General features: G+C 34.1%; 1 long non-coding RNA gene across 1 annotated transcript; it reads left to right on the forward strand.

Annotated features, from left to right (window-relative positions):
• Positions 1–5,887: 5,887 nt before the first annotated feature.
• On the forward strand, positions 5,888–9,792 carry LOC134697034 (uncharacterized). Its single transcript, XR_010103055.1, has 3 exons — positions 5,888–6,056; positions 6,236–6,342; positions 9,319–9,792. It is a non-coding gene; the product is annotated as an uncharacterized LOC134697034 (long non-coding RNA).
• Positions 9,793–14,382: the final 4,590 nt, after the last annotated feature.

Raw genomic sequence — 14,382 nt, forward strand, 5'->3', positions numbered from 1 at the left:
AATATTTTTAAACACAAAAATCCTAATACTCACAATGTTACGTCCAGTGGTAAAACAATTCAGTAACAGAAACCATGGAAATATTATATTGACATTTACCCTGTCAATATAATACTTCCATGCTGAAACTAATCATACAATACAGATATGGAAGTGAGTGTGGGTTTTTTTAATCCTGGAGCAATATTGGAAGTCATGTGCTTAAGAATTGAATGCTTCTTTTTGTAACTTCATTGGAATGTAAAAGCGTTGACCGAAGTACATTTTGTATGAAGCGCGGAAGCGTTTCATTCTAAAAAAAAGTGCGCACGGTCAACGCTTTTACAACCATATGAAGTTATAAAAAGAATCACTCAATACTTATAATTACATTTTTAAGGTATGATCATGAAAACATGAATTTTATATTTTTTTTATTTAATTCACCTGTGCACTTTATTGTTGGACCACGTGTTACCATAAATGATAAGTTTTATTGAGTAATGCAATTGCTTAAGGAATAGCACGTGATGTGCAGTTAGCCAATTAGAATAAAGTATTCTAACGAAACATACATCTAATGTTATTATTTATGAATAGCTGTCTGCCTCTAGAAAATGAAAACATGCTTAGATTATTTTATTCTGCATCAATGTATTTACAATCACCTTTAATTGTTTTTTTAAAAGTTTTTTCTAATGGTAAATTATTCATCGAAAATATATTTCAAAATACATATCTCCATCGATCCCTGTTCTTGAAAAGTTTTTGTTAACATGTTAATAATGGTAAATGGGGGCGCATTTCATTTGCGCCAATTTTTTAAAAATCAAACCTTTCATTTGCGCCACAAGGTTATATATCATTTGCGCCAAAAAAAACCTTCATTTGCGCCATTTTAAAGGTATGACAGGTAATATAACGGAAAAGTTAAATATTATTTACGATTTATTTTGTTTTTTGTTTGTACATAACTCCCCCCTGGATATATGTGTGAGTTCATACTCACTTTCTAATACTAGTATTTGAAATAGTGTTTGTGGATGGTACCTTTAAATGCTGTCCAAGATATTTTTTCAAATGTACACACTGCATGGATGTAAAGATGGTAAGTATGTGCCGCTAGTATATGCATTGCTTCCTGGAAAAAGTGAAGAATGCTACACAAACATGTGGAACTTTATATTTCAACTTTGTGAACAGAGAAATCTTGTACTAATACCACAGTCTATTCATATAGACTTTGAACAAGCCATGCATAATGTTATTTTGCGAATGTTGCCAGGATCAAAAATCGATTGCTGTAGATAATCACCTTGGCCAAAATTGGTGGCGGAAAATTCAAGATCTTGGATTAAGTACCGAGTATAAGGAAAAGACCTGCGAAATTGGTAAATGGTTATCATCAATTTTTGGGTTACCATACCTACCGCCTGATCAAATTGAAGACTTCTTCGTAGAGGACATTATGACTGAATCTCCAACTGATAGCAGATGCATAAAATTTGCTGACTATGTTTTGGAAACTTATATAAGCTCGGAATCTAGATATATACCGTCATTTTGGGCTGCTATACCCACTGCTAATTTCAAACGAACCAACAATGGACCAGAGTCATTCCATGCACATTTTAATGAACAATTTTATTCAAAACATCCAAACATGTTTATTTATGTTGACGTTGTAAAGAAGATTCAGGCTACAACATACATCAAAATGAGATATATGGACACACCGGCTGCAGTTCGACGATGGGATAAAGGGAAAACTGACTATCCTATGGAGAAACATGGCATGCATCTAAGAGGGGAAATTTCAAGGCATGACTACATCAAGACCGTTGCTTATAAATTTTGTGCCAGAACAGACTTGTAACTTTACTATAGTGCTAACAAATGTCTCAATAATGTACTCCAGTGTATAGTGCTTTCTTTTCTGTTTTTATCAAGGTTTTAACATTGCTTTCATGATTTTACCAAGGTTTTATTCAGGTTTTAATATTACTTGTATGATTTTAGCATTACTTGTATGATTTTATCGAGGTTTTAGCATAACTTGTATGATTTTATGATAACTGATTTCTGAGGAATATGTTTCTTCATTATTAAAAGACTTTTTGAAAAAAATTATGTTTTATACTATTATTACCTGTATTTCTGAGAAATATGTTTCTTCATTATTAAAAGACTTTTTGAAAATTTTTATATTTTATACTATTTTACCCGTATTTACCTGTACTTACCTGTAATATTGGCGCAAATGAAAGATTTAGTTTTTGGCGCAAATGAAATATGGTTTGTGGCGCAAATGAAAGATTTTTTTGGCGCAAATGAAATGCCAATTGGCGCAAATGAAAAGCACCGGGTAAATGGAAGAATGTATTTCATATTCCCCAAACCGAACGGACGTCCCTGTACTTAAACCGGTAATCTTTAAACTCAGCCATATTTAACAATATAAAATGTGTTACAAAGTGTCACATATATATAACTATACTTACATACTTCCTGATATACTTATGTATATTTCCTTGGCTTACATTTTCTGTCTGATACGGTGTATCCGTTTTAACTTAAACGTTATAAATATTTACATATAGTCTGTTATATACGTTTGAATCTTGATATTGTTGGTAGTCATTTTCTTGTTATGAACACGAGGAAATGTGGTTTATTTGCCAAGACAGTTATCATCCACATGAATGTAAGCAGCATTACGACCTTCAACAATGAGAAAAACAGTTTCAGTGTTATTCATCAATAAAAGGCCCAGAAAGGACAAAATGGTTAGAAACCAAGTCTGTTTTGAAATATCCGCTTGATTTGCTTAAGCTTCTTATTATATGGAGAAATGTAACAATAGATATTACTTTCAAAAAGTGCATGTACCAAATCATGAATATATACAGGCGCGAATCCAGGGGATGGGGCGGTCCAGGGGTTGGAAACCCCCTTTTTTGGCAGTTGTTTTTCACTTTTTCCGTCGATTGATGGCGTTTTATTTTTTCCAGTTTGTAGACTTCCCCATTTGAAATTAGCATTGGAGTTTGTATTTTCGTTAAACTATAATTATTTGGTTTTGGGGTTGATGTCGACTCGCATTGTTTCATTGATGTTTAACCGACATATAATTTTATACATAAAACTTATAATAAGACAGTAATTTTAATCAGTCAATCAATCATTATATTTTGAGAAATCGGAAAATCGGGAAATCGAGAAGGCGAGAAAGTAAAAAATGAGAAATCGAGAAATTCATTTCGCGTTTTTGCTTTCCCGATTTCTCGATTTCCCTATTTCTCAATTTCTCGATTCTCGATTGGAAAGAAAGGAGAAAACACGAAAACGCGAAAAGGCGAAAATGCCGCATACTGCCAACATAGTTTACACATATATATAAATCTGTTGTAGAGTTGTCACTGGCTCAGACGTACTTATAAATATAATCATTTTCTCTGACTGTATCTTACATTACTTTGTAGGATCCTTTACTATAGATAATTTAGCTGATCTGTAACAATAACATCTTCATGCCTTATATATTATGTACTGTAGAACGACGCTAGATTCAAACTGACGCGGAAAGGTAACACCCGGCCACCGAAGCTTCATTTTCGGAAACCCAGGTGGTCGTGTGGCTACGGTGCAGGCGATTTGGTGTCACGATATCTCAGTAGCATAGGTTCGAATGTCGGCGATGGAAGAACTAAAAATTTGCGAAAGCAAATTTACAGATCTAACATTGGTGGGTTGATGTTTAGACGAGTTGTACAAAAAGTGTATATATATATATATGATCCATTTCATACGATATTCCCTATCATTTGCATTTGCGTTCAGATTATAATCAATCTATAGATAATAAATACAGTTATCCCTATAGAAAGATTATATGTGCCATTTTCGATTCGTCATTTTTGCAGATATAAAAAGAGTATAGCTAAATCAAGAGTAATGATTTATTTGATACAACGATGAAACATGCACCTGCCTGTATACTGCAGTAATATGACAGGCTTCTTGTTGTGATATGGATTCGACTATTACTAATTAGGATGTGGTATTTTAACTGCTGCTTGAAAAATGTGCGTATAGAGTTCAACTTTACTCTATTCTGTCATAATGCAAAAAAAAAAAAGTTTGTAAGTCGACGTCAAAGCAACGTTTTAGACATACTGAACACACAAAAACCAACATCCCTCAAATGTAGGTGTTTGATTTTTTTTGTGCATCCTTTCTTAATCTTATTTTCATACAAACAATATGTTCAGTGCACAAGAGAATCAGTTGATTTTAATTTGACACCGTAATAATGATTTATTTTAATTCACTTCAAATTACATCTTGCCTCGAGTCAAATTTCTACAAATGTAAGCTGTAATAAAACTTTGTTTAGCATATCACCATATGCATATACGACCACAAAATATATCATAATACTACATGCATTAAAGTTCAACCATCTGAAACAAAACAAAAAAGTGTTCCTCAGAGGCGGATCCAGAAAAAAAATATTCGCTTAAGGGGGTACTGCCTGCCTAAGAGGTGTCAAGTTCCAATAACGCTTCAGTGATTCCCTATATATGTATCACCTTAATATTTCCAAACAAAAGGGGGCGGATACTCTCCTCCAATATACAAAAAGGGAGAGTAGAGAGACTATAATATTAATTTACTTTTTTATTGGTCTTGTCAGTCGTTCTGGCAGATAAGAAAATAACATTTCATATTTCAGAAAACTTTTTTAATATAGCTAATCAATTTAAGTTTGTATCAAAATAGTGCTTACATATCTTTTATCTACAAGTTTATAAAAAAGTATAATTTTGAAAGATATCTATCGTATATGTCGAACTGAAACAATTCGTGACATACCCCACTTCTTTTTCCCCAAAGCTTGCTCAAATAAATCAGATAAAAAACATTGACAAATGCTCCTATATCTTACAACAAAAAATTGTAACAATGTACTATAAATTATAATACAACACACGACTAAACTTCCTGAGCGGATTAAAGGTTAGACGTTTGTTCATTATTATGCAGTTTTTATAAAATATCTTCCGCATCAAATGTAAATATTTCATAGTTTTAATGGAATTGAGGAAGAAAAGATTTCGGTGTTTTTATCCGATTTTAAAATGAAAATCCGGTTTTTATAATATTCCCTTAAAGAATGAGTTGGTGTTAATGCATTTCCGAACATAGTTCTTCGTATTTCCTATAGATATAATATATAATTATATACAATTTATAAAAATACACTATCAAAGGTCAAAGTATTGCCTTCAACCTATAACTACTTATGGTATATATACAAAATTTAAGCTTTTTCTCGATGAATAACTCTCAATTTATTCATGTATTTACTTATATGATTTCACGTCCAGTGAAGAGTATAACATATGCAACAATAGAATAAAAACCTTTTATATATACAAGAATAAGATAACAATGGGAGTTCCCACTCTCTCTCACTCTCTAGTTTCTATGGCTCTCAAATATGGGAGTTTCACCCTCCTCTATCTGACCGTCTATCTGTCTGATTGCCTGCATGCCCACCCCACCCCACCCCCCCCCCCCCCCCCCCCCCCCCCACCCCCGGCACTGGTTTGGAATTCAACCGTATTCGTTTAAATCATTTAAGTACGAACTAGTCTTTGGTAAAATAAATTAAAGTCTCCTGTAGCTGTGTCAACCCTTTCTTTTTGTTCTTATTCGCACAAATTACATTGTTGAAATCTGAGGTTGAAATATATATTATCCATTGTTAGAAAAGATTGTCATAGTAACAGAAAAATGTCGCATTACTCTATGCTATATCTTTTTTCATAAATATAATTAATACAGATATATCTCTTTTCAATATTATCAGATAATCAATTAACCGGACATCAAACAATTGGCATTAGCTGAGTGTAGTCATCAATGTCATCACACAATGATTCAACCGCTGTCTCATCAAAATATAGTTCTCTCGCGGAGGAATATAATCGATGACTACTCCCAGCACTTGAATATTGTTCACACTTCACTTGCTTGTCTGATTGCAGCGAAGGAAGACGTGAATTTAAATTGTAAGTTAAAATTTAAAATACATTTCCTTATTGTCAAATACCTACATTACTTTTCATTTTTGAACAAAAATGGAATTTAAATTATGTAGATTACTGTTTATTGATGTTAAACATGCAATGCAAGCTTATACATATATATTAAAAACTTATTATATTATAAAGTAATATTTATTTTGTAGATTAACCATGGCAGACAAACCAGATCTCGAGGAAGTAACTAAGTTTGATAAATCAAAATTGAAGAAAACAGAAACACAAGAGAAAAACCCTTTACCGACCAAAGAAAGTAAGAATATATTTTCTTTTCATATTTTTTTCTTTCATGCTTATTTGTAAGCTATTTTAGAGAAGCTGTTGTATAAGCCGATGCGGTGCTGCCCGCAGTGAAATGGCCCTCTTGTTATGTAAATATTAGATTTATTTATTATGACAGCTTCTTTCACGCAACGCTTCTTTATTTGTTGAGTATTTATCAAAGGATAGAGGTAAACTAGTTTTACACTGGTGTGTGTTACCCCCTTGTTGAACTTTAATGGTCTTGGCGTTTTTTTAAACAAAGAAGACGCACCTTTTAATCTAGTATTTGCTTAGGTCATTTTACTTTTAACAGGGATATGTATTAAAAAGTAAAAGTATTTCTACAATTTCTTCCCACTTTCCTATGTCTTTATGTGAGGCACGCCTGTCGGCAAATTGGTATCATAGTAGGGACAAAGGTTACTCCAAGTCAAGAGGCCACTAAATAGCCATATAGTTTTATAGAGGAAATAACATATCATTTTACGATATAATTTATAATAATCAAATTTTTCTCTGTTTTTGATCGATTTATTAAACGGGAAATTATAACCCGCGTTTGACATCGTCTGCTAGCTATAGACAGATGTTTCCTATGAGTCACATGTAATGCATTTTCTTTCTACTGTCGTATGCAAATTCCATTCATTTTATGTAGAAATTAAGATGTTATATTTGACTGTTGACCTCAAATACTTCCTTTTTGTTACATAATCTTGTGTGATTCAATCTAATTAAGAATATTTATCAAGCGAAATGCATTGTTAATTGGCGGCAAATATCCTTGAGCTGCAGACGATGACAGATATGTGCAGTGGAATAGTACATGCATGTTGATCTTTACCAAGTTTAACATAGCATAAATGGGGCGAATATGATGAATGTTCCATACCCCTACAAAACAAAGATTGAATTCGTGGATATAATAAAAATTCTTAGGCCCGTAGCCAGGAATTTCAAAAAAAGGGGGGATATTTGGACTCGCGAACTCGACTTTAACAGTCACAATTCGATTAGAACATTGACTTGAACAGTGCTTATTTGATTTCAGGGGGGGGGGGGGGGGGGGGGGGGGTTCGGACAAAATCCCTGGCTACGGGTATGATTCTTTTCCAAACAAGGTTAAGACCCTCTCACATATGGTCTGCTTTAATACCAGTCGCTTTGTTCTGTTAGCATGCTTATACTTTAAAATAGTTACTCCAGTAGAAATTTGTTTTGCTCTTCTCTCATTTCCGACATAATATATGATTTCCGCAGAAAGTTGCATTTTTAAAGCCTAAGTGATATATGCGGATCTGGGATTTTGGAAAAAGAGGAGACCCCAAAAAACTAGGGAACGTTAGGAATTTAAAGAAGGTCTTTTGAATACGCATGAACTATTTATGTTATCAGAGACAGTCTAAGTGGCAGGTGCCTCTACCCTTGTGTGGGGGAAAACATGAATAGGGAATCACTGAAGCGGGCCCCGTTCGCGTAAATTTTCGTTACTGCATGTAAATCCATAAAGGAACAGACCCCCCTTTTTTTCCTGTCTTAAATCCGCCTGTGTTATAACGAGAGACGTTTTAAATTCAGACGTTTGGGGAATTTTAAGAAATTCCTAACGTGAAGTGAAAAGTTCTTTTAATTTACTTGGAACCTAAATTACAACTGCATCTTAACCTACCGATTTTGGATTTATTCCAGGATTGCATGATTATTGATCAAGCACAGCTACATATACTTTTTGAATAGTTTCCATATCAACGTTAATCAATCGGGCAAAAACAATAAATACTGTCTTTTAATAATATAACAATCCAATCTTTTTATACACTACACTATTTTTACCGCAGTCAACTGTCTCGAAAGATGGATTGATTACCTACAAATAATTGTAATTTTGCGGTTATCACGGTTTATCCTGAAAACCAGACAGATTTTTTTGCATTTTATGCTGTATGTGGGATGATTCACATTCTTTTACCACAACATATGAATTATTTTCATGTATTTTAATCAACAAAATGAACTCCGACAAATGAAATCGATGATGATAGACGGATGATTCAACTGAAATGGAATTTTTAGAATTTCAACTTCAGCAGCAGACGAACTTTTCAACCATTTTCTCATCATCTCGGGTTTCTATTTTTCTGATGACTAAGAACGGATTAAAGGAAAGCCTTATCATGCAGTTATCATATTATTTATCAAAAGCAGATTAAAATCATGACACGCTATCTGGTTTCCGTCTGCTCCTGGCCATTGAGGTTGTGACCCCACATGAGGTCCATCCTGGCCATTAGTTGTTAATTTATAACTTTTAATTATTGATTTGATCAATGTGTGATCGAACATATAATCTGTTAATGTACTGTTATAGTCCTGAGTAAATAGAAGATATCTGATTTAAGCAGCGTCTTTTTGTAGCAATGAGAAGCTCTTGGGAATCCGACATGTTGGTCAAATTCTGCATAGTTATCATACCCGAATAAACAAGTCGACTATCTACCTTGAATACAGTCTAGACGTAAATTCCTTACACTATCGCTCATGAGGACACTGGCCGTCAGGCGGTGCATAGTAATAGTAATTACAAGCTATTCTACAAATGGGTTCAGAATAAACTAGAAATAGATATATACTTAAAAAAACAAACAATATCGTATGATGTTGACATTATGCACAAGGAAGTATATACATGTTTATCGAAAATGTGAAATGGGGCGCATGATCCAGTTAAAGTATATTTGTAGCAACTATGAATATTGCAATATTTTGAAAGATCACCGTACTATTTGTTTATAGGAATTGTATTTTTTAAAACTTTGTTATACCCCTGCCGCTACTCAAGTTTTATCCTTGTCAGTCTTGTACGCCCCAAAATCAAGTGTTGTAAAAATCAGATCAAGTTTGAAATTTGGTGACATCACTTTTAACTTTCTTGATGTTTATTTATTGTTTTATTTTATCTTTTTAGCAATTGAACAAGAGAAGACGGCATAGTTGTCAGTTTGTGATGCTACAGAATCTTGGAGGCCTTTTCATTCCATCCACACCCTGAGAATTTCATCAAGCCAGGGACTAAATTTGACTTTTGTCTCCGAAGATATACACGTGCTCATTATATTTATGAATTTATGAAAGAATTCCATTTTGTATGATGTTTTTGTTAGGCAAAAAGCATATTTTTTTATTTTCATGCAAATTATTTACATAAACTTGCGATGGGTTCAAAATGGGGGAACTATCATAATGTTGAAAATTCATTAAAATGCTTCTTAATCAGCGGCTTTGAACTAATAAAACAAGAGGTTCAAGTTGAACGGGTGTGATCCGATGAAAAGGAAAGTATTATTGATGCAAGCAATGTGATTATCAGATATGTAGTGGCCCTGTTTTAATCACTTCATGCAAGCTTTGGTATTTAATAAATTGTATAACTTTTTATAAACATCTTGTTTGTTTGGTTTATTACATTTATATTATTAAGACATAACACGGATCACTGGTTTTATTATATGATACACAATTGCTTACCTATGATGATACACTATTGCTTCAGACATACTGCAGTGCCGAATTGTGAGGGTCTGGATGGCAGCCCTTCATTTTCATTTTGTTAACATTTTGCAGTACCCTGTTATTCTCTATTCCTTGACTGGCTTAAACATGGTTGAATGTCGATTGGTGTCATTTTTAGCTCACCTGTGTCCCTCTTATATGCCATTCCATCCCCCTTGTGGCTACTTCTGGGTCCGCAGCTGAAATTGGAAAGCACCCCCCTTGTGGCTACTTCTAGGTCCGCAGCTGAAATGGGAAATCACCCCCCTTGTGGCTACTTCTAGGTCCGCAGCTGAAATGGGAAATCACCCCCTTGTGGCTACTTCTAGGTCCGCAGCTGAAATGGGAAATCACCCCCCTTGTGGCTACTTCTAGGTCCGCAGCTGAAATGGGAAATCACCCCCCTTGTGGCTACTTCTGGGTCCGCAGCTGAAATGGGAAATAAGCAGTACAAGAATGAGTTGAAGTCAAGAGACAACAATCCCATGACAAATCAGAGGCGGATCCAGCCATTTTGAAAAAGAGGGGTTCCTAACCCAGGAAAAAGACTACATGTCCTCATAAGGGGAGGGGGGTCCGGGGCTGGATCCGTCACTGAGGAAGAATTATATTGATATACTGTGCCCAGGACACCTGCAACAACAAAAATCTATGATAAAAAATATAGAACGAATAATATAGGGTATCCATGACACAAATTTAATACAAGCACAACAAAAGAACGCAAACGGTCGGCAAATAACAGCATTTTTATTGCTGTTCTTCATCTCGAGTCCAAAGTTGGCACAATATATATGGTTATATGTAAATGTGAATCTCGTAGTCGCCTCATAAAATCAATGATGGGTTCTTGCAGGCGGAATATTTCTTTTTAGTGTACTTCGAACATTTTTCATCATTGAAGTGTAAAAGTTAAAATTAAAAGTGAATGAGGCTTAAAAGCTTATATATCTTGGTGAGAGATGGTAAAAACCTTATCCTTGAGAAAATGCATAGTACAAAAAGGAATAAATACAAATCAGCTCTTCATACTAGTTTGAAATAAGCGTGGTCTTCGTGTGTCTTGATTTGCCGACTACAGAAAACTATTTTTACGCCAGATAGGAATTATTTTAGTTGTCAAATGATTATAGACTGAGAAGAGAACAAGTACGGTTGCCTTTAATTGCTTATATCCATTTCATTTAATTGAACTTTGGTAGAACTCTTTTAAGTTTGGCTATTTTGCAATCATCTCCGTCCGTCTTCGTCAAACAAATTTGCGTCACACTTTTCAGACACTATTAAACAGAACGACTTCTTATGCATGGTCAACAGCATGACAGTGATGAGTTGTCAAGGTGTTCGGTTTGATGATGCTTTCAATTACGGTGGGCCCCCTTTTAAAAAACTCTGAAATTCGCATCGGTTAAAACTTAATATGTCTGTTTATTTTGTGTTGTTGGGATACTGAATCCATAGGGTAGTCAATTTGTCTTTCAAGAAATTCATCTTGCTCTTTACAATATTATATCATTAAAAGTGTCATGAAATATTATCATGATACGATAATTAATAACTCTCTTGAACACAAAGCAACACGATCGCAAGTCGTCAATTCAGTCTTCATATGTACATACAACCATGGAAGTAATATTACTTCTATGATATAACCAAAGAAATGTATCTGATCTATAATCAATGTTCTAAACAATGGAAATATAAGCAAATTGTATGAAAATTGATACTGTACAAAATACGCGAAACAGACAAAGTAGACAGAACTAAAAGAAGTTATTGGCTATTTGTCAAGCTAGTAAATATCGAATTTTATATAGATTCAAGCTAGATCGGTAAAATCTACTTTACCAAACAGTTAGAACAGACAAAACATACATGTCATAGCATAAGAAGAGCGTTAAAAAAATTATAAAATCAAATGCAGATTGATTGGTTGCTGGTTGCTTAACGTCCAGTGACAAATGTTTCATGCATATTCCGGACAAGTACAAAGTCACAATGTATGAAACGGGTAGGTTCTGTAATAGAGATTCGGGTAAATTGGACTGCCACTGTAAATTGCGGTATATTGGCATGGATAGGGACCGAAATTATGCATTACAACAGACCACCTACAAAGAGTTGTTGCAATGGTGCTTTACGTACAAAATCAAAGGGCGTGGCACTCTATACAGGAACCATCAGATTCAGTGTCCCCATTCTTGACGGACGTAGCTGAAAATTTGTACATCCCGCACAGCCAAATGTACCCCCCCCCTTTTGGCAATGGTTTTACTGACGGTCTGGATCCGTCACTGCTCATGCACTTGACGAATTTTTAGATTGCACGTGTACGTGGCAAAAATAATAAATTAAATTCCAGGACACTGTTTTAACAAAAATATTACTATAACACTGTACAGTCTCTCGATCCTAGATCATTAATTTCCATAGACGGCTCCTGGGGGGCCCGGGCCCCCTTTTGGGGGAAATTTGGTCGACTATATAGGGAATCACTGAAGCATCACTGGAGCGAACTCCCCCTAAGGTCTGTCAGCGCCCCCTTTTACAAAAAGTTTTAGATTCGCCACTGATTTCTATGCAAGTGTTTATTACAACGTCTCTTTCAGTCAATAAAGTAAGTTATCCACTTAAAATAATCCGTAAACATTAGCATATATTTATAAATACTTGTACAACATTTCAACACATGAATAAAGTGTTTCAACAGATGTTTCATACTTATGAAACTATGTCAGTTGTAAAGTATGTAAACTATCTTTATGTATGTGTGCTGTATTTATTGTTGTTTAACCTTGTTTTCCTCTTTCTTTACAATGATCACATTTTAAACGTTCAGTTCCTGGAATTTGCCTCATTTTTTAAAAACTACAAAAGAGCTCATGCATATATTTTGTGTAATATATCTAGTTTAGTTTGGTTTTAACTGACTTTTTAAGTAATTATGAAAATGTAACTTTTGTTTTAAACGGATATATATTTTAATTAATATGTCTATGCTTATAAGAGGGTCAGAGTGGGGATGTCATTTTTCTTTATTTTGTTTGCAATTATTAATATTCTTCATATGTCAGCATTCCATATTTTTCTTAGCCCAAAAGGAAGTATAATTAGTCTACGCTGTGACGAGACACGTATAGTTTATAAGTTGTTTATATGTGCACGATTGATATACAGGGGCGATAAGTACAAATTGTGTAGGAAAAGCTACGGGAACCTTCGGGAAGGGGCACTTCCAAGTATATACATAATACAAGGTGATAGGACGTGTCGCTGGAATAGGTCACCTTTTCAAGCTTGAAAATATATATATGTTTCTCTGTAAACTTGCATTTAGTTTAGAATAACATATCTATCTATTTATCTCATAGGTCGGGAACGAACTATTAGAAATATAATTTATAATTAGGTCAATTAAGTTCCTATAACCTCTTAGTCTGTCATCATTAGTGTTCCTTCATGATTGATTTATAATCGCAACCAATTTTTCTCTTTTTACACTTTGATACTCAACTCTTTCATTACAGACCATTACAAACTACATGAAACCTAAACAATATTGGAAAAAAGTTATATTTTTACCTACGTAATATATAAAAAGTCATACATTTTTACCTACGTAATCATAGGAAAAGGCATAAATTTTTAGAATAAAAAAAATATAAAACAAAGCTGAGGTAACAGAACCCCAGCGACACCCCTATCAATAAGTATTGAAGTGTAACAGCCACTTTGTTCCGTCAGTTACTTTTCAACTAGTTATTTCGTTCCGATAGAACTTTCCAACTAGTTGTTTTATTCCGAGTGCAGTCGAAAAGTTCCGGAAAAAAGTAGCTAGTTGAAAAGTTTCGGAACAATGTAGCTTGTTGAATAGTTCTGGAGGAACAGAACAACTAGTTAGCAAAAGTTAAGCTGTATTTCATAGCTAACATAAAACTGAATAAGTTGCATTATCATGCACATTTAGTATTCATAGTACCCTCGAGAGAGGGAAAAATACCCCCTCCTCATGTGGGTACTTTTGAAAATATAAATTCGAGATTAATGTGTATAACATTAAAATTAAAACTCATTCTGTTATTTTACTTTGTATCAAATCTCCAAATGGAACTTTTTGTATGGTTGATAAGTTCTGTTGGAACTTTTGGGCTAGTTTATAAGTTCTGGTTTTCACTAATTTGCCAAAGAGGAACTTTGTGACTAGTTGATAAGTTCCTTTTGACTTTTGTAATCATTATCTCAGTTCCCCTTTGCCTTGAAAGGTTCAAATATAATAGGTTGCGCTTTTACTTTGCATTAATTCTCCAAATGGAACTTTGTGACTGGTTGATAAGTTCCGTTGGAACTTTAAGGCAAGTTTGTTTTGACTAAAAGTAGTTGATATGTTCCGTTGAAACTTTTCAACTAGTCACTTTGTTCCGGTGGAACTTTTCAACCAGAGGAAGAACAAAGTAACTAGTTAATAAGTTCCTCCGGACCT

The sequence above is a fragment of the Mytilus trossulus genome, chromosome 14 (assembly GCF_036588685.1).
Source record: "Mytilus trossulus isolate FHL-02 chromosome 14, PNRI_Mtr1.1.1.hap1, whole genome shotgun sequence".
Classification (NCBI taxonomy): Eukaryota; Metazoa; Mollusca; class Bivalvia; order Mytilida; family Mytilidae; genus Mytilus; species Mytilus trossulus.